This window comes from Sminthopsis crassicaudata, chromosome 2 (assembly GCF_048593235.1).
Source record: "Sminthopsis crassicaudata isolate SCR6 chromosome 2, ASM4859323v1, whole genome shotgun sequence".
Classification (NCBI taxonomy): domain Eukaryota; kingdom Metazoa; phylum Chordata; class Mammalia; order Dasyuromorphia; family Dasyuridae; genus Sminthopsis; species Sminthopsis crassicaudata.
The window spans coordinates 30,855,181-30,877,736 of NC_133618.1; positions in this window are offsets into that span (position 1 = coordinate 30,855,181).

Below are 22,556 nucleotides of genomic sequence, written 5' to 3' on the forward strand. Positions count from 1 at the left end.
GAAAATGTGTTTTGAAAAATTGCACATTTCAACCTATATCAAATTGCTTACTGTCTTGAAGGGGGGAGAGAAAAAAATTGGAACACAAGGTTTTGCAAGGATGAATGCTGAAAACTATATTTGAAAATAAAAAGCTATTTTTTAAGAAGATGGTTGGAGATTCTGAGTTTGTTATTCTTCCATGCATCTTATGCCCTGCTTATTATGAATTAGAAAGTTGTGTAGGATGTTGCTCTGAAATAATGGGTATATCTATTTATGTGTTGTTTGTCGATATAAAGTTAAATATCTTTTTTCATATTTCTGTTGAGATATGATGAAAAATGGACACAAGATTTATGCAAGCCATATCCTTAAAACACACACACACACACACACACACACACACACACACACACACACACACGTAGAGACTACCCTGGCAATCAGAAGAAAATAGTGATTGTAGTAGATGTAATAGATATTAAGTCTTAGGGTAAATTCTTATACTCCTTACAACTATCCTGAGTATATTTGCCACCCAAAAGCATATTTCATCAGATAAGTTATGTAACTACAGTAAAAAGATAGACTCATCCATGAAAACCCTTGTAGCCTTGCTGTTAAATTCCATCTTGGGTATCCAATTTGAAATGTGGTCTCTAGGTTGTTAATGCCAGAGATAGAAATATGTAATGGTGTATTTTTTTTTCCATTGGTTTAAATTCAAATACATTCTTTATCCTTATAAAATACAACTTTATATTACACTTATCTGTCTAAATGTCTTCATAGTCTGGTTCAATATAATATCCCTCATGTCAGGAAGTGCATTGTTTTTCATTTTTGTGTTTGAAGAATCTAGCCCAATGCCTTACACAAAATAAGCCCTTAGAATAGGCAAATGGATGAGGTCTGTGATTTAAATGAAATAAGGAACAATGGGATGAGGAAATATCTTTTATCAAAGCAGATTTATGCCTTCTCTGAACTTGTAATGTTAGAGAATTGTTTAGATCATTGAGAGTTAAAATGATTTAGCTAAAGTTACATATCCAGTATGTGTCATTCAGGACTTGAATCTTGGCTTGCTTAACTTATGGACCTTTTTTTTTTTTTTTTTTTTTTAGATAAGAGCTTTTTATTTTCAAAATATTAACTTATGGACCTTTTTTTTTTTTAGATAAGAGCTTTTTATTTTCAAAATATATGCAACATTCAACCTTGCAAAACCCCATGTTCCAACTTTTTCTCTCTTCCTTTTTCCCTTTCCTATAGAACAAGTAATCCAAAATATGTTAAATGTGTGTAATTCTTCTATGCATATTTCCACATTTATCAGACTACAAAAGAAAAATAGGATCATAAAGGAAATAAAATGAGAAAGAAAAAAAAAAACAAACAAACAAGCAAATAACAAAAAACGTTAAAATGCTATGTTATGATTCACATTTAGAACCTAGAGTCCTCTCTCTGGATGCAAATAGTCCTCTCTATCACAAATATCTCATTGTTTCAAAGAGCCATATTATGAACCGATTCTCTATATATTATGTCATTCTGCCTCTGTAGACCTATTGGCCTATAGACAATGTTACTTGAATTACTGTGTTCAATAATTACTTTTTTTTAGTTTTTTAGTTTACAGTTCAATAATTACCAATGAACAATTTAATGAAAGCCAACCCATATCGCTCTACTTTCTATTTCCTTTGCATTAGCCAGAAGTTATCTGGTTCCAGATGTCTCAAGAAAACAGTATACATGATTGTACATTTCTTCCTTCAAGGAAAGATCTAGCTCCTTAGTGGAAGGAAAGAGTCCAAGTTTTTGGTTGGGGTTTTAATTATTGTTGCTTCAAAGATGTCAGTAATTTATTGAGATGAAAATAGATTTAGAATTGGAAGGAAATTTAGAAACTGACTTTTAACCCCTTTATTTTCTCGAAGAAACTCAGCTCTAGAGAGGTGAAATGATTTATTTAAAGTCATACCAACATTAAGTAACAGATTTGTGATTCTTGTCTAGGTACTCTGCCACTGAAACCATTTTTCTTCCCATTACTTCCCATTGTCCTTCTCATAACAGTTCATGACACTTATTATTTCCCTAGAAACAGACTAATGAGGACATTATTGATGGGAAGTCCCAGGGACTCATAAAAGGGCATGACTGCAAATTGTGAAGCAAAATTGAGAGCAAACTAAATGACCATTGTCCTTGGATCAGAATTTGTGGTTGGCCTATTATCTGCCTCACCTCTTATCCTCAGCACTGCCCTGTTTGTAAAAAAGAATGATGCTGTGAAATGATTGCCAAGATATTTGAATAAATTCCGGGAAATCAGAGTAATGAGTGAATCACGGATATAAAGATTATCATTTTCTGAAAGGTCATGTCTTGATTTATATGTCAAAGTCAAAAAGATTTCTGATTTAGGGAGGAAAAAACCTTTCTGAGATCATAAGCCTATTGTCCCTTCTAGATAATAGTTTCTATCCCTTCAACTCCAGCAACAAAGCTTTCCCTCCTATGTCCAAGACCCTTTCTTACCCAATGTTCTAACAAATCCTTAGCATTTCTATGCTTTCAAAACCTGAGATAGGAAATCAATCAGATGGACTTTAAGAAAACACATCCTTCTTCTAAAACCTATAGTCTTTGTCACCATTATATGAACCCTGGCATAGATGTAAACAAAATAAATCAAAAGTGAAAAGTATGTAAGCTGACCTGAGAGAACAAGTCCAAAGTCTTTTATATCCATTGTTGCCCATCTCCTCATCTTCCTTGTGTAGCCCAGTAATGTAAATCTAGAGACAAAGTCACTCTAGAGAAAGAAGAGTGAACATATTTTCACCAACACGCAAGCATCTATTTTTCTCCCTTTTGGTCCCTAAAGTCTTTCAAGATAAACCCTTAACCTTCTCTTCCATTAGCTAAAATGTACTCATATTGAAGACTAATAATTTTAAGGAAAATGTAGTATCTGACTTTGATTACTAATACTATTATAATGATTTGGACCTTAATATGAAGTTCAGTTGATATGAGCCATCCACTCCCTCAATACTATTAACACTGCCATCCACTCCCTCAATACTATTAACACTACTACTACTATTGCTACTACTATTTGCACTGTAAAATGTAGGTCATTTAATATGAGATATCTACTTCCTCATCACTATTACCTCTACTACTACTACTACTATGGTTAGTACTACTATCTGCACCATAATGGTTAAGTCACTTAATATGGGATATCTACCCTCTCACTACTGCTACTTCTACTACTATTATTTACTATTACAAATAATAGTAATAATTTTATATACCACTATGCAAAGCACTTGAAATACATTAGCTCATTTGATCCTGAATTCTAAAGATATAATAGCATATTGTCTCCATTTTATAGATGAGGAAACTGAGGCTGATAATTAGTATCTTGTCCAGGGTTACACAGCTAGTAAAATATCTATGTTGGGATCTGATGTCTGATTTTTCTGACTTTAAGTTCAATATTCAGATTCGTTAGAACACTTAGCTGCCTACATATTTTTCTAGAAAAAAGTTGCATTTTATTTTTATATAACTTATATTGACTAGTGTATTCCTTTTTTTTTTAACAGTTATCCCCTCTAACAGGAAACAAAACAAAAATAAACAAAATTCAACTCACTTAAATTAATCATCACAAAAGCTTTCCCATTGTATGTTGTGTTCCACACCCATACTCTCACAACTCCGAGGAAAGATATGTTGCTGCCTTCCCATATTTGTTTTGAGGACAAAGCTTGGTCATATTAATTTTTCAGTAATCACTTCAGAATTTTTATGCCAGTTTTAAAATAATATTGTAACAAAAATTAACATCATCTGGTTGACCCACAAGTAAAATATAAAGGCATGAAGTATTTCATTGAATTAGTTATAAAGGAAGCAAAAAAAATTAAAATAGTATAAATATAATATTGTCTGTCAAGATAGACTGGTCAAATTTTATGCAAATAGTGAGACAGGCATATTACAAAGAATCTTGTATTCAAATCCTGATCTTTTTTTTTTTTTTTTTTTTTTAATTTTTTTTTTATTATATATATATATATTTTATAATATTATCCCTTGTATTCATTTTTCCAAATTACCCCCCCTCCCCCATTCCCTCCCCCCGACGACAGGCAATACCATACATTTTACATGTGTTACAATATAGTCTAAGTACAATACATGTGTGTGAATATCATTTTCTTGTTGCACAATAAACATTAGAATCCGAAGGTACATGCAACCTGGGCAGACAGATATTAGTGCTAACAATTTACATTCCCCTCCCAGTGTTTCTTCTCTGGGTGTATCTTCCTCTGTCCATCATTGATCAACTGGAAGTGAGTTGGATCTTCTTTATGTTGAAGATTTCCACTTCCATCAGAATACATCCTCATACAGTATCGTTGTTGAAGTATACAGTGATCTTCTGGTTCTGCTCATTTCACTCAGCATCAGTTGATGTAAGTCTCTCCAGGCCTCTCTGTATTCCTCCTGCTGGTCATTTCTTACCGAGCAATAATATTCCATAACTTTCATATACCACAATTTACCCAACCATTCTCCAACTGATGGACATCCATTCATCTTCCAGTTTCTAGCTACAACAAAAAGAGCTGCCACAAACATTTTGGCACATATATGTCTCTTTCCGCTCTTTAGTATTTCTTTGGGATATAATCCCAGTAGTAGCGCTGCTGGGTCAAAGGGTATGCACAGTTTGATAACTTTTTGGGCATAATTCCAGATTGCTCTCCAGAATGGCTGGATTCTTTCACAACTCCACCAGCAATGTATTAGTGTTCCAATTTCCCCACATCCCCTCCAACATTTGTCATTATTTGTTCCTGTCATCTTAGCCAATCTGACAGGTGTGTAGTGGTATCTCAGAGTGGTCTTAATTTGCATTTCTCTGATCAGTAGTGATTTGGAACACTCTTTCATGTGAGTGGATATAGTTTCAATTTCTTCCTCTGAGAATTGTCTGTTCATATCCTTTGACCATTTATCAATTGGAGAATGGTTTGGTTTCTTATAAATTATGGTCAGTTCTCTATATATTTTGGAAATGAGACCTTTGTCAGAACCTTTGTTTTTAAAAATATTTTCCCAATTTGTTACTTCCCTTCTAATCTTGTTTGCATTAGTATTATTTGTACAGAAACTTTTTAGTTTGATGTAATCAAAATCTTCTATTTTGTGATCAATAATGATCTCTAGTTCTCCTCTGGTCATAAATTCCTTCCTCCTCCACAAGTCTGAGAGGTAGATTATCCTCTGTTCCTCTAATCTATTTATTATCTCCCTCTTTATGCCTAAATCATGGACCCATTTTGATCTTATCTTGGTATATGGTGTTAAGTGTGGATCCATATCTAATTTCTGCCATACTAATTTCCAGTTTTCCCAACAGTTTTTTCCGAATAATGAATTTTTATCCCTAATGTTGGAATCTTTGGGTTTGTCAAAGATTAGATTGCTATAGATGTACCCTTTTTTGTCCATTGTATCTAATCTGTTCCACTGATCTACCGGTCTATTTCGTAGCCAATACCAAATGGTTTTGGTGACTGCTGCTATATAATATAGCTTTAGATCAGGTACACTTAGACCACCTTCCTCTGAGTTTTTTTTCATTAGTTCCCTTGCAATTCTTGACCTTTTATTCTTCCATATGAATTTTGTTGTTATTTTTTCTAGGTCATTAAAATAGTTTCTTGGGAGTCTGATTGGTATAGCACTAAATAAATAGATTAGTTTGGGGAGTATTGTCATCTTTATTATATTCGCTCGGCCTATCCAAGAGCACTGAATGTCTTTCCAATTATTTAAATCTGATTTTATTTTTGTGGCAAGTGTTTTGTAATTTTTCTCATATAATTCCTGACTTTTCTTTGGTAGATGGATTCCCAAATATTTTATACTATCAACATTTGTTTGGAATGGAATTTCTCTTTGTATCTCTTGCTGTTGCATTTTGTTAGTGATATATAAAAATGCCGAGGATTTATGTGGATTTATTTTGTATCCTGCCACTTTGCTGAAATTTTGAATTATTTCTAGTAGCTTTTTAGCAGAGTCTTTGGGGTTCTCTAAGTATACCATCATGTCATCTGCAAAAAGTGATAGTTTAATTTCCTCATTTCCTACTCTAATTCCTTGAATCTCTTTCTCGGCTCTTATTGCCGAGGCTAGCGTTTCTAGTACTATATTGAATGGTAATGGTGATAGTGGGCAACCTTGTTTCACTCCTGATCTTACTGGGAAAGGTTGCAGTTTATTTCTATTGCATATTATGCTTACTGACGGTCTTAAATATATACTCCTGATTATTCTAAGGAATAATCCATTTATTCCTATACTCTCAAGAGTTTTTAGTAGGAATGGATGTTGGATTTTGTCAAATGCTTTTTCTGCATCTATTGAGATGATCATATGGTTCTTATTAATTTGATTATTAATATGGTCAATTATATTAATAGTTTTCCTAATATTAAACCAGCCCTGCATTCCTGGAATAAATCCTACTTGATCATAGTGTATTATCTTGGAGATGATTTTCTGAAGTCTTTTTGCTAATATCTTATTTAAGATTTTAGCATCAATATTCATTAAGGAGATTGGTCTATAATTTTCTTTCTCAGTTTTCGATCTACCAGGTTTAGGTATCAGTACCATGTCTGTGTCATAAAAGGAATTTGGTAGGACTCCTTCATCCCCTATTTTTTCAAATAATTTATATAACATTGGGGCTAATTGTTCTTTAAATGTTTGGTAGAATTCACATGTGAATCCATCTGGCCCTGGGGATTTTTTCCTGGGGAGTTGATTAATAGCTTGTTCTATTTCTTTTTCTGAAATGGGACTATTTAAGCAATTTATCTCCTCCTCTGTTAATCTAGGGAGCCTATATTTTTGGAGGAAGTCATCCATTTCACTTAAGTTATCAAATTTATTGGCATAAAGTTGGGCAAAGTAACTCCTTATTATTTCTCTAATTTCCTCTTCATTGGTGGAAAGATCCCCCTTTTCATTTGTAAGACTATCAATTTGATTTTCCTCTTTCTTTTTTTTGATCAAATTTACCAAAGGTTTATCTATTTTATTGGCTTTTTCATAAAACCAACTCTTGGTTTTATTTATTAATTCAATAGTTTTTTTACTTTCAATTTTATTGATTTCTCCTTTTAATTTTTGTATTTCGAGTTTAATTTTTGGTTGGGGGTTTATAATTTGGTCTTTTTCTAGCCTTTTAAGTTGTAAGCCCAATTCGTTAATCTTCTCTTTCTCAATTTTCTTCAAATAAGCCTCTAAAGATATAAAATTTCCCCTTATTACCGCTTTAGCTGCATCCCAAAGATTTTGATATGATGTCTCATCATTATCATTATCTTGGGTGAAATTGTTAATTGTTTCTATAATTTGCTCTTTCACCCAGTCATTCTTTAAGATGAGATTATTCAGTTTCCAATTACTTTTTGGTCTATTTACCCCTAACTTTTTACTGAATGTAGCTTTTATTGCATTGTGATCTGAGAAGAAGGCATTTATTATTTCTGCCTTCCTACATTTAATTTTGAGATCTTTATGTCCTAGTATATGGTCAATTTTTGTATAGGATCCATGAACTGCTGAGAAGAAAGTATATTCCTTCCTATTGCCATTCAGTTTTCTCCAAAGGTCTATCATACCTAGTTTTTCTAATGTTCTATTTACTTTTTTAATTTCTTTCTTGTTTGTTTTGTGGTTTGATTTGTCTAAATCTGAGAGTGCAAGGTTGAGATCTCCCACTATTATAGTTTTACTGTCTATTTCTTCTTGCAGTTCTCTTAACTTTTCCTTTAGAAAGTTAGATGCTATACCACTTGGTGCATATATGTTTAGTATTGATATGGCTTCATTATTTATGCTACCTTTCAGCAGGATATAGTTTCCTTCCTTATCTTTTTTAACGAGATCTACTTCTGCTTTTGCTTGATCTGAGATAAGGATAGCTACCCCTGCTTTTTTGGCTTTACCTGAAGCATAATAGGCTCTGTTCCAACCTTTTACCTTTACTCTGTATGTATCTCCCTGCTTTAAGTGTGTTTCCTGTAGGCAACATATTGTAGGGTTCTGCTTTTTGATCCAATCTACTATCCGTCTCCGTTTGATGGGATCGTTCATCCCATTTACATTTACAGTTAAAATTACTAATTCTGTATTTCCTGCCATCGTATTATCCCCAGATTATGCTTTTTTCCCTTGACCCCCCTGATCCCCCTCCCCGATATTTAATTTACAGACCCCCCTTGTGACGCACAACCCTCCCTCTTTTTTTTTTTTTTTTTATAAGATCCCTCCCCCCTCCCTCCAAGTCCCTTCACTTATTCCCCTTTTCCTTTTCCCTTTTCCTTTCCCCCCTTTTAATGAGGTGAGAGAAAATTCTCTGAAAAACAAATATGTTAATTATTTACTCTTTGAGCCTCTTCTGATGAGAGTAAGATTCACACAATGATTCTCCCCCTCACTAAGTTCCCTCAGATATGGTGTATTTTCTATGTCTCTTCCTGGGATGTAGTTTCCCTCTTTTTATCACTCCTTCCCCTTTTTCTGAACCGACCTCCTTCCCTTTACTACACCCCCCTTTTTTTCTTTTATATCAGTAAAATCAAATTATCCTTGAGTCTTTTTTATATACCCACAACAGAGTTACAGTTCTCAAGGGTTCTGTGTACCTTTTTCTGTTTCTCTTCAGTCTTGTGGATGTAGATCAAATTTTTTGTTTAAGTCTGGTTTTTTTCTTAGAAACATATAGAATTCCTCTGTTTCATTGAATGACCATCTTCTTCCGTGGAAAAAGATGCTAAACTTAGCTGGGTAGTTCATTCTTGGTTGCAGTCCTTGATCTTTTGCCTTTCGGAATATCAGGTTCCAGGCCCTTCTATCTTTTAATGTGGAGGCAGCCAGATCTTGGGTGACCCTTATTGTGGCACCTTGGTATTTAAATTGTTTTTTTCTAACTGCTTGCAGGATTTTCTCCTTTGTGTGGTAATTCTGCAGCTTAGCCACAATATTCCGTGGTGTTCTTTTTTTAGGGTCTATTTCAGAAGGAGTTCGATGAATTCTTTCCACATCTACTTTCCCTTCTGTTTCTATTATCTCTGGACAGTTCTCTTTGATAATTTCCTGTAAAATAGAATCTAGGCTCTTTTTTTGGTCATAGTTTTCTGGAAGTCCAATAATCCGCAGATTATCTCTCCTAGATCTATTTTCCAGGTCTATAGATTTTCCCAGTAAGTATTTGACGTTGTTCTCCAGCTTCTCATTTTTTTTGTTTTGTTTGACTGATTCTTGGTTTCTCTGTGAATCATTCATTTCTATTTGTTCCATCCTGACTTTTAAGGAGTTATTTTCTTCTTTCACAGTTTTTAGTTCTTTTTGTAAATGCCCAATTTCGTTTTTAAATGAATTATTTTGCTCTATTGAATTTTTTTCCATTTCCCTAATTTTTTTTTTTTGAGAATTATTTTCTTTTTCCAATTCAGAAATTCTATTTTCTTGAGACTTTTTTATCTTTTCCAATTCAGAAATCCTACTTTCCTGTGTTTTTTTAACCTTTTCTAATTCACTAATTTTGTTTCCCTGCATCTCCTGTGAATTCTTTATTTTTTCCAACTCCAATTTCAGGACGTTGTTATTCTCTATCATAACTTCCCTTTCCTTGCCCCATTTTTCTTCGATCTCCCTCAATTTCTTAAGAGCTTCTTCTAGGAGAGAGTTATGTGATGGGGGGCAGGAATCGTTCCCCTTTAGGTTGTTATCTTCTGAATCTTTGCTGTTAACTTCCTCGGGGTTGGGTACCCGCTCTTTCTCTGTATAGAAGGGATCTATAGTTTTTCTAGCTTTTTTGCTCATACTTAAAAAATGTTTTGGGGTCTGTCCCTGGGGTAGGAAATTATTTACTTCTTTACCAGCTTCCTCCCAGACCGGATGGATGCAGCGGCCCCTGCGCCCGCGCTAAGAGAGAGCTCTGGGAGAGAGTTCCCCACCCCCTCCCTGGAAGTGCCTCAGAGGTGATTAGCACTGCTGTGCTTTGAGGGCGTAGAATAGTGAAGACAGCAAGAAGCTCAGCCTATGTGTCCGGGTGGGGAGTGGATGTCTGCAGCAGGTGACGTGAGAAGCCCCTGCGCTCAAACTGGAATTGTCTGCCAGAAACCGCGGTCCCTAGTTTAAAGGTTCCGCTTCTCTGGGACTTCCTGGAGCTGAGTTCCACTCCCTCCAGCTAAGCTAGGCAGTGTGTGTTGCCTTGGGCCGTATCCACCCACTTGTCAGTCTCTTAACTATTCTCAGGAGGTAGCTGAGGCCACACCCCCTGGTGCCGAGTCTGCCGAGTCACCCCCAGGGTGGGGGGGGGGAAATCTAATCTGAGTTTTAAAATATTTTGGCTTTCTCTTCTGAACTGCTAAATAATTAGCAGAGAAGAGCTAACAGCCTGTGCCAGATTCCTTTACCTCAGTGGCTTCTCTGATCCCAGAGCCCCTCCCAGCGCAATGGGCGCAGTGTGCCCCTACCCCACCGTCTGTGCTGGTCTTTCTTATTCCTCCCCTGAGAACTGACCTTTCCTGTTGAAACTCCAGATTCTCTTCAGCTGGTAAGTCGTGCTTCCAGTCCTTGTGGTATCTATCAGTCCTGAGCTAATTTTGAGACTTAATTTATCTAATTGGTTGTGAGGGAGTGAGGACGTTCACTGAGTAGTGTGTTTCTTCTCCGCCATCTTCCAAATCCTGATCTTAAAACATTGCTCCATTTCTCTGTGACTCAAGTTCCACATGAGAAATAATTGAGTTTGACTTAATGACTTCTGAAGTCTCCTCCAATCCTAAGGCTAGAATTCTGTGAAACAATGATTGTCAAGTTGGGGGGAGGGATGCCAGCATTGTAAAAAGACTAAAAATCTTGAAAAAGCAAAGGCAAATAAGACAGAAGAGATAAATGCACAAAATTAGGAAGGGCCATACCTTTAAGCTCATTTCATTTAGCCCTTTCATTTTGTTCTGATGCAGAAACCAAGTCCCAAAAGACTGTGTTTTAGGAATATAGCATTTATTAAGGGAAGGGCTTTTAGAACCTAGTTCAAATTCCTTGTTTATAAATAGGGAGAATAAGAATCAAATAGATTAAGTGGCTTACTCCTTGTTGCAGAGTTAGGAAATGGTAAAGAAAATTTATATATCCAAAGTCTTCTGATACCAAATCCAAGGAGTTTTAGGATATTGCATGTCTCTTTCCCCAAAATGGCATTATTTTTAGGCCTTAAAGGCCATGTTGATAAATTAATTTGGTTCTAGTGAAATTTCAATACCTACCAATGCAGAAAATATTTACTTGGGTTTAACTATTGTGTAATATTGGTTAGGAAGGAAAAAGAAAAAAAAAATAACCCATAGTTATAGCCTTAAAGTGATGGAATGACTTACAATGTTAAAAAAAAATTAATACAGGAACAGATGTTGTGTCAGCAATGCACGGTTTGAAGGTGTAGGGGTTTCACCCACATAGAGTATCATGGGAAAGGGTTAGCCAGGCTCTTGTTTTTCAAACACAGCCACAGTTTCCCATTCCCATATTAAAATGGGAGGACAAATGTGACCAAGAATGAGTTTGGCAAAGAGGAGGCTGGGAAAGCCATCCGACGTCATTGTTGAGATAGTAGGGACAGTTCTCTCATTTACTTACCAGTCCATTTAAAAGATACCCTATCAATTCAGGTCCATAGCAAATTATTAATAGCTTTGGAAAAGGAATAGAGTTAGGGACTGCCTTTCCCTGAAGTCATTAAAATGCCAGGGTAGACAATCTACAAGTCCCTTCTCTGTAATTAAGTTGGTGATCTTATCGGGTTTAATAAAGTATCTCTCATTTAGACCACTCTTCTCTTAATGAACCAATGATGAGGGCTCAGCTCCAGACTAAGAAATCTAAAGCTGGATTGAATCAGGGTTCTTGGACATTAAATTATGCTTTTTTGTTCTCAAGATGATGATGATGATGATAAATACAACATATATTAAATGTTTGCTGTGTGCAAGCAAAGCTTGCTGGGGATACAAAGATAAATATAAGGCAACTCCTGATCTCAAGGAGATAAAATTTTAATGTGGGAAGACAACATATATGGGAGATTTTATCTACAAGTTAAATGGAAAGCTCCCATGATCCTTAGGGTTCAGCTGCAACACAGATGGTAATATATCTTCATTAATATCATTTCACTGATAAAAATCATAGCAGTTTCTGATGTTAAACCATTTAATTGATGGAATACATATAGTATTTAGGGTCCTACCCTCTCTGTTGTGAGGGCTTGATCAGTGTTTTCAGAAGACTTTTCAAGGCTTCTCAAACATCTTTGGTGACCACTTGGCCCTCAACTTTCACATATGCCTCAAATAAGCTATAGGATGTGCAGTAGCCACATATTACTACTGAGCAAATAGGTTAAACCAGGTTGAGGGTAAACTACAAGCTTCAAACCCATTGGTGAGTTCAGAAAGGGTTGTTTCAACTATGTGAAGACTATCCCCATGGAGGAATGGAAGGATAAGAATGATGTGTTCCAGCAGCCATGAAGGCAGCTGAGGAAATATTGTAGAGTATTTTGAGTTTGTTCTCACATTGGTCACAAGGTCATCCACTGTATCCCAGAACCATTGCCAGTCATCTTGACTTTTGTTTTGCCACTGGATTTCTATGACTCTGGAAGAAAGATGAGACTGATATTTTAGTGCAACTCTAAATCACAAATCTAATCTATGGAGAAGTCAGAATGTTACCCCATATTGCCTTTAGTTCTCTTAAAAAATAAAGAATGAATAGGGATAATTTGATAGTGCCAAAAACTATTATGACATGAGTTTTCTGTAATGGCTCTTCAGTAGTTCTAGATGTGCAACTGTGGAAGGAATAGGTGCCAAGCCATATCTCCATCAGGATTTTATCCAAGATGATAACCGAAAGAACTGGGCTTGAAGGACTGGTTTTCCCAAGGTTCTTGGGTTTAGGGTCTTTGGCTATTTCTGTCAGGATCTGAGGGAAGATGGTAAACATAATAGTTCTAATAATTTGGTTTGCCTGGTCTGTGTTGCCTCCTGTCACTCCTTCAGGATCTCTTGCTTCAATGAGGGTATCTTGCTTACCCTTACAATGCCAGTTTGCTGGGATGCATGATTCTTTCTTCACAGCAGTCACCCTCTAGATAATTACTGTGAGGGCTAAATTGAAATCAGAAACAGCAGTCTGGAGCATATGGCCACTCTTGGGATTCTTGAACTTATCTGTTTGTTAAATTGGTCAGCAGTTGTTGGTAGTGATGAGGAATGTGTGTTATATCTCCACAATGATTGCTCCTCTTAATTATGGCTACTTAACCTGGTATGAAGGCAGGTCCGATTGGTTAAAGGGCATTTCTATTTCGAGGCTCTTATGTTAAGAATCCTAGATAGTCTACACCAGTTTCAGTATTTATAAAACCAAATTGTACCAAATGGCTTTTCAAATTCCTTATAACACTGAATTTATGATTCTGTGATTGTGAAGTGGTGAACTGGATTACATCTTAGAATTTCCCCCAAATCTGGAGAAGCATGAGCAGATCAGGAAGAAAAAATTACCATGCAAAATTTTGATAGGATGGATATCAAAAATCATCTTGTCTAAATGTTTAATTTTGTTCAGATGAGGAAATTAAACCTTGGAAGTCTGATGATGATGATGATGATGATGATGATGATGATGATGATGATGATAAAGAGAATAATAGGCTTCAAGGCAAAGAAAGACTTTAAATCAAGTCCTATTTCTAACCCCTGTTAGCTGTGTGACCCTTGGTAAATTGTAGGCTCTCAGTGTGCCAGAAAATTCTCTAAGATTATACTGAAGTGCTGAAATGCTGAAATGCTGAACTGATTCAGAGTAGGGAGTTTCTGATACCAAGAGTCCCCTAAAGACAGAAATTATGGATCTGAGTATTTCTTTGCCAACCTTGTCCTCCCACAAAGGAGTTGATATATAAATAGAAGTTTAGATTTTTAAAATGCTTTACTTATAGGATCTCATGAATTTCATATACAACATGAAGTGTGGAGAAACCGAATTGGTATGAGTGATGAGAACCCGAGTGATTCTATCACAAAGCCAAAAGACACATTCCTAGCTCCATGGCAACGTCAGCAATCTAATTCAGACTTATTCTCTTTGTCCACAGTGTGTGCAATAAGGGCTAGGTAGAAACTACAAAGAGGTCAAGTTGGTCTTGATTTTTAACAAATACTTCCTAACAACCAGTTATTTTAAAGTATAAGAAACTTCCTTGTTAGTCAGTTGTTTGATCAATAGGCCCCTAGACTAAGAACAAGGAAAACCTAGGTTCCAATGCTGCTGAAGATAGTTATTATCTTATAAGTATATATTTAGCATATACTTATTATCACATGTATGTGATAATAAGTATATCTATAAATCATAAATCTTCTTTCTCTAAATTTAATGGTCTTTCCACTCCACCTCTCTAAATTACTTATTTCTCCATTGGCAAATGGCAAATAGGATCAAAGAATCTTAGCTGGAAAGGGTTTCAGGGCCATATTTTCCAATTCCCTAATTTGTCAGATGAAGATATTGAAGTCAAGAGAGATCAAGTGATTCATCAAAGGTTACAAAGTTAAAAAATATTTTAATCAATTTCCCCCCAGAATAATATCAATAAAATTGAGATATCTCATGTTTATATGATCTTCATAGCATGTGAGACTAAGCATGCACAAATTATCATCTTTCTATTGCTAATATAGATTATGAGAAATACTCTCCAATCACACAGTTATTCATTTAGGGCTAGAAGCAATCTTAGACTTCTTCTAGACTTACCCTTTCATTTGACAAATAAGAAAACAGAGGCAAAGTACCACAAGTTAAAGGCTGTATACTGGTCTGAGTGAGAAGATAAAAACTAGAGGCCCTCTCCCTATCTATAACTATTACCAATTCTTTCTTTGCTTTCTACAAAGATGCGGACATGAGTTCTTCCATTGAAATTATTTGTGTGAACTTCATGCCAACTCAGTAGCTGAGTAGTTATTTTCTTTACCATACAAAAAGGCATAAAGAAATAGTAATATTATTCCCGAATCTGCTCTGAATTGGTGACTGGTCTATTCATTATATATCTCCATACATTTCTAACCATATATCAAATATACCATATACCATACATATCAAACCAACAAGTAGTCAAAGCTCATGGCACAGCATTTGAGGGAAGCCCTCCTTAGCTAATCACCTTTTATAGAAGTATAAACAAAACACATAACAAAGCAAAACAAGTACATGAATATGGATTCTAAAAACAAAAGCAAGTTAGTGCATTCTAGATATTGGAAGAAACTCTTTCAAAGACATGGGTATAGAAAATAGAATATTATTTTTGAAAGATGGCATAAGATAGTAAAACATAAGTTCAAATTCCATTTATGATACCTACAACATGTTATTGATTTTGTTTTTGTTTTTGTTTAAATAGGAGGAAAGTAATGTTTTCTTTCAATTCAGATCTTCCTGCACTTGCTCTAAAAATGTTGAATCTTGGAGAAGTGTGTTAGTTATCATTAGATAGATAGGTATGAGGTGGTAACATGTACAGATTTAACATACACATGTATACATATGAATATATTTGTATATTGTATATGTGCATGCATGTATCTATATATGTATTTGTATATACATGTGCGTATATGTGTACTGAACCTGTGATTTCATTGATACTAGCATAACGCAATGAGAAAAATCATTAAATATCTACTATGTGCCAATCACTATGCTAAGTCCTTTTCAAATACTATATCATTTCATTCTCATAACAATACTGAGATTTGGATGCTATTATTACCCTCCACTTTTACACCTGAATAAACTGAGGTTAAGTGAATTCTTTATCATCTCAGAACTGGTTTGGAACATTGACAGGACATGAATAGAGGTTTTTCTGACTCTGATGCTGTCTCTCTCTTCTCTACATTGTGGCAGCTTCTCTTAGTGATATTATGACTCAATCATTTCAACCAACCAAAATTTATTTCTTCAATTATAAAACAGGAACAATAATAATTACCATAGTATCTATCTCACAGAATTGTTGTAAGATTCAAATGATATAGTGAATGTAAAATATTTGCAATTTCAAAGAACTGGTTTTCACTAGAATTAGTCAGGAAAGATCTTCTCCAGATGGTACTCTATGTCATATAATTAGTATTGAGACTTCCTTTTCATAGTAAGGAGAAAAAATTTTCAAACCATGATAAGAGAGTGTTTTGCTTAGAGACATTTTGCTGACTGATTCCTGGGAAATAAGAGAAGAGAATAACACTGAGTAAGATGAGGGATATTAAAAGGCTCCAATTATCCTGAACAATGTTTTTTAAGGAAAAAATACTAAAACACATCTAACAGAATAATTTGGCAACAAAGATTGGGAAGTCTGAATGATATGATATTACATTGCAAAACTGGGAATGAGAACAAGAAGAGTAAATGGTCAAAGTTGCAAAGTTGGAATAAATAAATAAAAAGCCCCAAGGGTTATTTTTAGGTTTTTTTTAAAGAAATTGAAGAACCATGTTTCCAATTCTATTACTCATTTAACCACTCTTTCCATTATGAGCACAACCACTTTTATAAAGTATCTATTATAACATATGAAAATCATTGGATTTAAGCTGTCAGGTTCATATATCCACAAACTACATAAAAAAGGCCAAATTTTTTTTGCAAGGTTGATAAAATGCTGGTATTGGACCGATGAAGTACTGAGGATAAAATATGATAGCATCTACAAACTTAATATTTTATCATCATCATCATCAAAGTCTTTACAAATATGTTATCATTTCTATTCTTACAAAACAACACTAAGAGGTGATAGTATGAATCATTTTGTGGATAACACTGAGGTTGAAGAATATTAAACAATTTCCTGAGTCACATAGTTTATAAATGTCTGAGGCTAGATTTGAACTCTCACTTAATTTCCAAAGCTTTATCCATTACACAATAAATTATCTATATGATGATGATGATGATGATGATGATGATGATGATGATGATGATTAACTTTTGGAGGTAAAAGATACAAATCTTGTTTATTAAGCCTAAAGTTTTGGTAACAGACTATTTCCATTCTACATATATAATCTTCTGTTGTCAGGTACCCCCCTTTTTTTTCTGGAATCTCCTAGGACCTTTATCTATTTTTTATGGAACTTCGATTTTCCTATAAGACTGTTCCCTATTTGCAACATCAAAAATAGATAACCAGTGGGAAAATACCTTTTGAGATCCTTATTCTAAAAATCCCTGGTCTTTAGCTTGAGTAATGACTGAAATAACATAATTGATGGTAAAGGTTTGGTATATCCAAATCTCTTAAAAGCTTTTCATGAACTTCTCTATCCAGATATGATTTAATACTCAGGGCCAAATTATATATATGTATATATATATATATATATATATATATATATATATATATATATATATATATATATATGTATAATTTTTGAGAGTTCTAGCAATACTTGTTTGTCATTACAGTTCTTCCTCCCACCAGTTTTACTATTATGCATGTGTGTGTGTGTGTTGCGTGCATGTGTGTGTGTATGTATACACACAGAGAGGTTTTTCCATGAATAAATTTTATTATTCTTTTTCATTTTATAATAGTTTCTTTTTATTTTTCAAAATACATGCAAAGATAGTTTTCAACACTCACTCTTACAAAACTTTGTGTTCCATATTTTTTTCTCTTCCCACTTCTTCCCTCACCTAGATAGTAAATAATCCAACATAGATTAAACATGCACAATTCTGCCAAACATATTTCCACATTTATTATGTTGCAGTAGAAAAAAAAGATCAAAAGGGAAAAAGATGAGAGAAACAAAAAGAGGCAACCAAACAATAAAAAGGTGAAAATACCATATTGTGATTCAATGAGTCCCCTTAGTCTTCTCTTTGGATGTAGATGGCACTCTTTATCACAAGTATATTGAATGTGGCTTGAATCATCTTATTGTTGAAAAGAGTCATCACAGTTGGTCATCATGTAATCTTGTTGCTGCGTACAATATTATTTTGTTTCTTACTCACTTCACTCAACATCAGTTCCTGTTTCTTTTCTTTCTAAAATCATCCTGTTGATTATTCCTTAAGGAATAATAATATTCCATTCATTTATCATACTCATATATCATATATAACTCATTTGGCTACTCCCCAACTGATGGTGAGTGTTTCCAGTTCTTTGTTGCTTCAAAAAGGGCAGCTACAAATATTTTTCCACATATGCATCCTTTGCCCTTTTTATGAGATCTTTGGGATATAGAACCAGTATAAACTGGGATCAAAGGGTATGCACACTTTGATAGTCCTTTGGGCATAGTTCCAAATTGCTCTCCAGAATTGTCGGATCAGTTCACAAGTCCATAACAGTGTATTACTCTCTCAGTTTCTCCACATCCCCTTCAACATTTATCATTATTTTTTCCTGTCACCTTAGCCAGGCTGAGAGGTATGATGTGATAACACATACAGATTTAACATACACATGTATACATATGAATATGTATTGTATATTGTATATGTGCATGCATGTATGTATATATGTATTTGTAAATGCATGTGTGTATATGTGTACTGAACCTGTGATTTCATTGATACTAGCATAAACCAATGAGAAAAGTCCATCTGCTAATAAATACTGGCACCTGCTCTGAAATGTATAGTCTTAAATAAGTGCCTGGAATACTAAAGGTTAATTCCTTAGTTACAGTCTTTATGTGTCAAAGGCAAATACGTGACATAATTCATGTCCTCTGACTTTCCTGATTGAAAGATACAGCCTGACTATCTAACTAGGAATCCAAGTTTGTTAAATAGATATATTTTAGCAAAGACTTTTAATTTTTTTAATATTCTAACAAAATAATAGTTTCTATATAGATTTATATATTATTTATACAATTTGGAGAGAGGATATAAGGATATATTAAGAGCAATCTATGATTTTTAACAAATTTTAGTCACATTAAAAAGATATAAATTATTTTTTCAGTAAATTATTTTTTCAGAAGTTACACTTGAAGAAAATATAGACTAATAAGTTATCAACCACCAAGAAACATTTAATAAATGAAAAATATTATGAATTACAAAATTCATAATCTTTTAGTTGGATTCTCTCTTTCCCCTTTTTCCTCTCCCCAACTCCCAGTAACTCTTTGTTAGGAAGCTTTTTACAGCAATGTAAGTGTTCTAATCCTCAACAGATTTTAGTTTTGTATACTTTACACAATAAAGTGCTAGTATATATGTAAGTTGGAGAAATGAATCTCAAGTCTTGCTGACTTCAAGGTCAATTCTACTATTCAATCCATACATTCTTTTTATTGTTATGTTACCTTCTTGAGTGCACAGGCAAATTCATTTTTATATACCTGTATCACTTAATAAGTGTTTATATACTAATTTATTGAATATTTAACATGTCAACCAAATGTCACATGTCTAAAATGAGGAAAAATCATGAAAAAGGTTGCTACTAATATTTGCCTGCCATCATCACTGTGCAATGGGGCTTTAGAAATAGCTGAGGAAAAGGGGAAAGCAAAACATAAAATAGAAAGGGAAATAATGAATGTGAAATTCCAGAGAATAGCAAGGAGAATATAGCTAGGAGAGTTTTCTTAAAGATCAATATTAAAAAGTAGAAGGAAACAATAAATTTGGAAATTTCACTTTAAGAAAATAAAGAAAACTAAAAAAAATCTTCAAGCTATCAAAGGAAAATTTCATTCAAAAATGGGTATGATAAAATACCAAAAGGTTAAAGTCAAAGAGACTAAGAAAAGTGACAGTAACAAACAGGAGAATCATACAGGAAAGATGTGATCATCAATAGCCACAGTGACATGGTTAGTAATGTACAATCAGACACCCTAAAAAATGAAGTTAAGTGGGCCTTAGGAAGCACTACTAATAATAAGGCAAGTGGAGGTTATAGAATTCCAGTTGAGCTGTTCAAAATCCTAAAAGATTGTGCTGACATAGTATTGTATTCAATATACTAGCAAATTTGGAAAACTCAACGGTGGATTGGAAAACATCAGTTTATTGATAATCCTAAAGAAGGGCAATGCCAAAATATGTCCAAATTACTGAATAATTGTTCTTATTTCACATGCCAGGAAATATAAAGCTTCAGATTCTAACAGTTATACTTGAGCTATATATGAAGCAAGAATTATCAGAAGAACAGGCTGGTTATTTAAGGGACAGAGGAATCAGAGACCAAATTGTCAATAGTTGATTGATTATAGAGAAAATAAGGGAGTTCCAGGGGAAAAAGCCTATTTCTACTACATTGAGTACACTGAAGTTTTTGCTATACTGATCTTTACAAATTATGCAAGTCCACAAATAAATCAGATCATCTTATTTTTGTCCTGAAGAAACTGTATGCAGGTCAATAAGCAATAGTTAGAACCAAACAGGGAACTGATTTGTTTAAGATTGGAAATAGTATGACAAGGCTTTATATTGTCACCTTAGTTATTTATTTTCAAGCACATAATGTGAAATGCCAGACTGGATGAATCAAAAGATAATTAAAGCTGCCAGGAGAAATATCAAAAATCTCAGATATGTAAATGATACCAGTTTACTAGCAGAAAATGAAAAAGAATTTAAAAAAACATTTTGATAAGCTTGAAAGTGAAGAGTATAAATGTTGTATTGAAGCTTAATTCTCTCAACCTCCCTCCTTCTCTCCTCTCTCTGTGTCTCTGTCTCTTTGTCTATCTGTCTTTCAGATTTTGGCAACTGATTGCATCACTTTAAGGTAAAAAGCAAATGAAAAAAATGGAAAAATTGTCAGACTTTATATTCTTGGATTTAAGGATCACTACAGATGATGAATACAATTATGAAATTAAAAGATGCTTGTATCTTGGAAGGAAAGCTATGGCAAATCTGGATAACGTACCAAAAAACAGACACATCATCTAGCTGAAGAAAATACAGATGGCCAAAACTGTCCAGTAGTAATGTATGACTGTGAGAGTTGGAGGGTAAGGAAAGTTGAATACTGCAGAACTGATGCTTTTGAATTGTGATTCTATAGAAGATATTTGAAAGGCTTTTGGAAAGTAAAGAGATCAAATCAGTGAATATTTTTAAAAATTCAGTATATTCACTAGAATGTCAAATACTGAAATTAAACTTAAATATTTTGGCCACAAAATGAGATGAAACTCATTGCAAAATAATGATATTGGAAAAGATTAAAGGCAAAAAGGAAAAGGGGGACAACAGGGTATGAGATAAAATAATGTCAACGAAGGAATCAATATGACCTTGGAAAGATTTCAGGAGATAGTTGAGCACAGAAAAATCCGTCATGCTGTTATATATGAGGTTACACAGATTTAGACATGGTTGAGCAACCAAACTCATTTAAAACCATTGTCAGCTTTGTGAATATTTGAAGTATTAATTTATTTAATTGAACACATATATTAAGTCCCTACTGAATGCAATTTACTACCTAAATAGGTGTGGTATTGGAGGAAAGGTGGCGGAGATAGTATTTTAAAATCAGTCTCCATCCTGAAGAACTGTGGATATTAATGGTCACTTTCCAAATCAAATTTTGACTTTTCATCCAAATGGTGGGGCATTTCTTTAGTCTCTATAGAAATATGATATATTTTTTCTGTATTTATACACTGCTATCTTTTTTGTGTTTTCCTTGTATTACATCATGCTTCTCTTTCCACCTTCCTTCTCTATCCCAATTACCTTTTAACATTCCTAAAGTCAAAGCAAACTGATACAACTTCCTGCCTACTCCTCTTCTTCTCCTAAAATATTTTATTGAAGAACATTTTAAAAAGAATTTTGTTACTATTCACAGAGATACTGATTCTAATGAGTCAAGCAACATTCGGAATTGAAAGCAGTAAAATCAGGAGCTGTCCATCACAAGTCACTATGGGATTTCCAAGGACACACCTAGTTTCTCAGTTTAACTATATAATCAGCAGTTAAGGGTTGTTTGGTGTGGTTAAATTTGTAGATGCCAGTTTGTTTGAAGTCTTACAAAAGAAGATGGATTATTGGAGAATTTCTATTCTGCACTCAAACTTATGGATCAAAATATGATTCCTCCCTATTTAAAACTTGTTAGAAATTCTGGACAATGTGTTATGCTTTAGTTCATTGGTTTTATTGGCATTACTGATTCTTTCTAAGCTGGGGATATTGCATCACTCACACCTATTGGGATTTTTTTTTATTATTTTACATCATTAATTTGGCTTCTAGTACACCTAACATTCAATAATATCATGTAGATTTTAAAGAGAGATACACCATGGATTGTTAGGTAGAGGCCAATTCTTGGTATAAGTATTTTAAGAGTTTAAGTTATG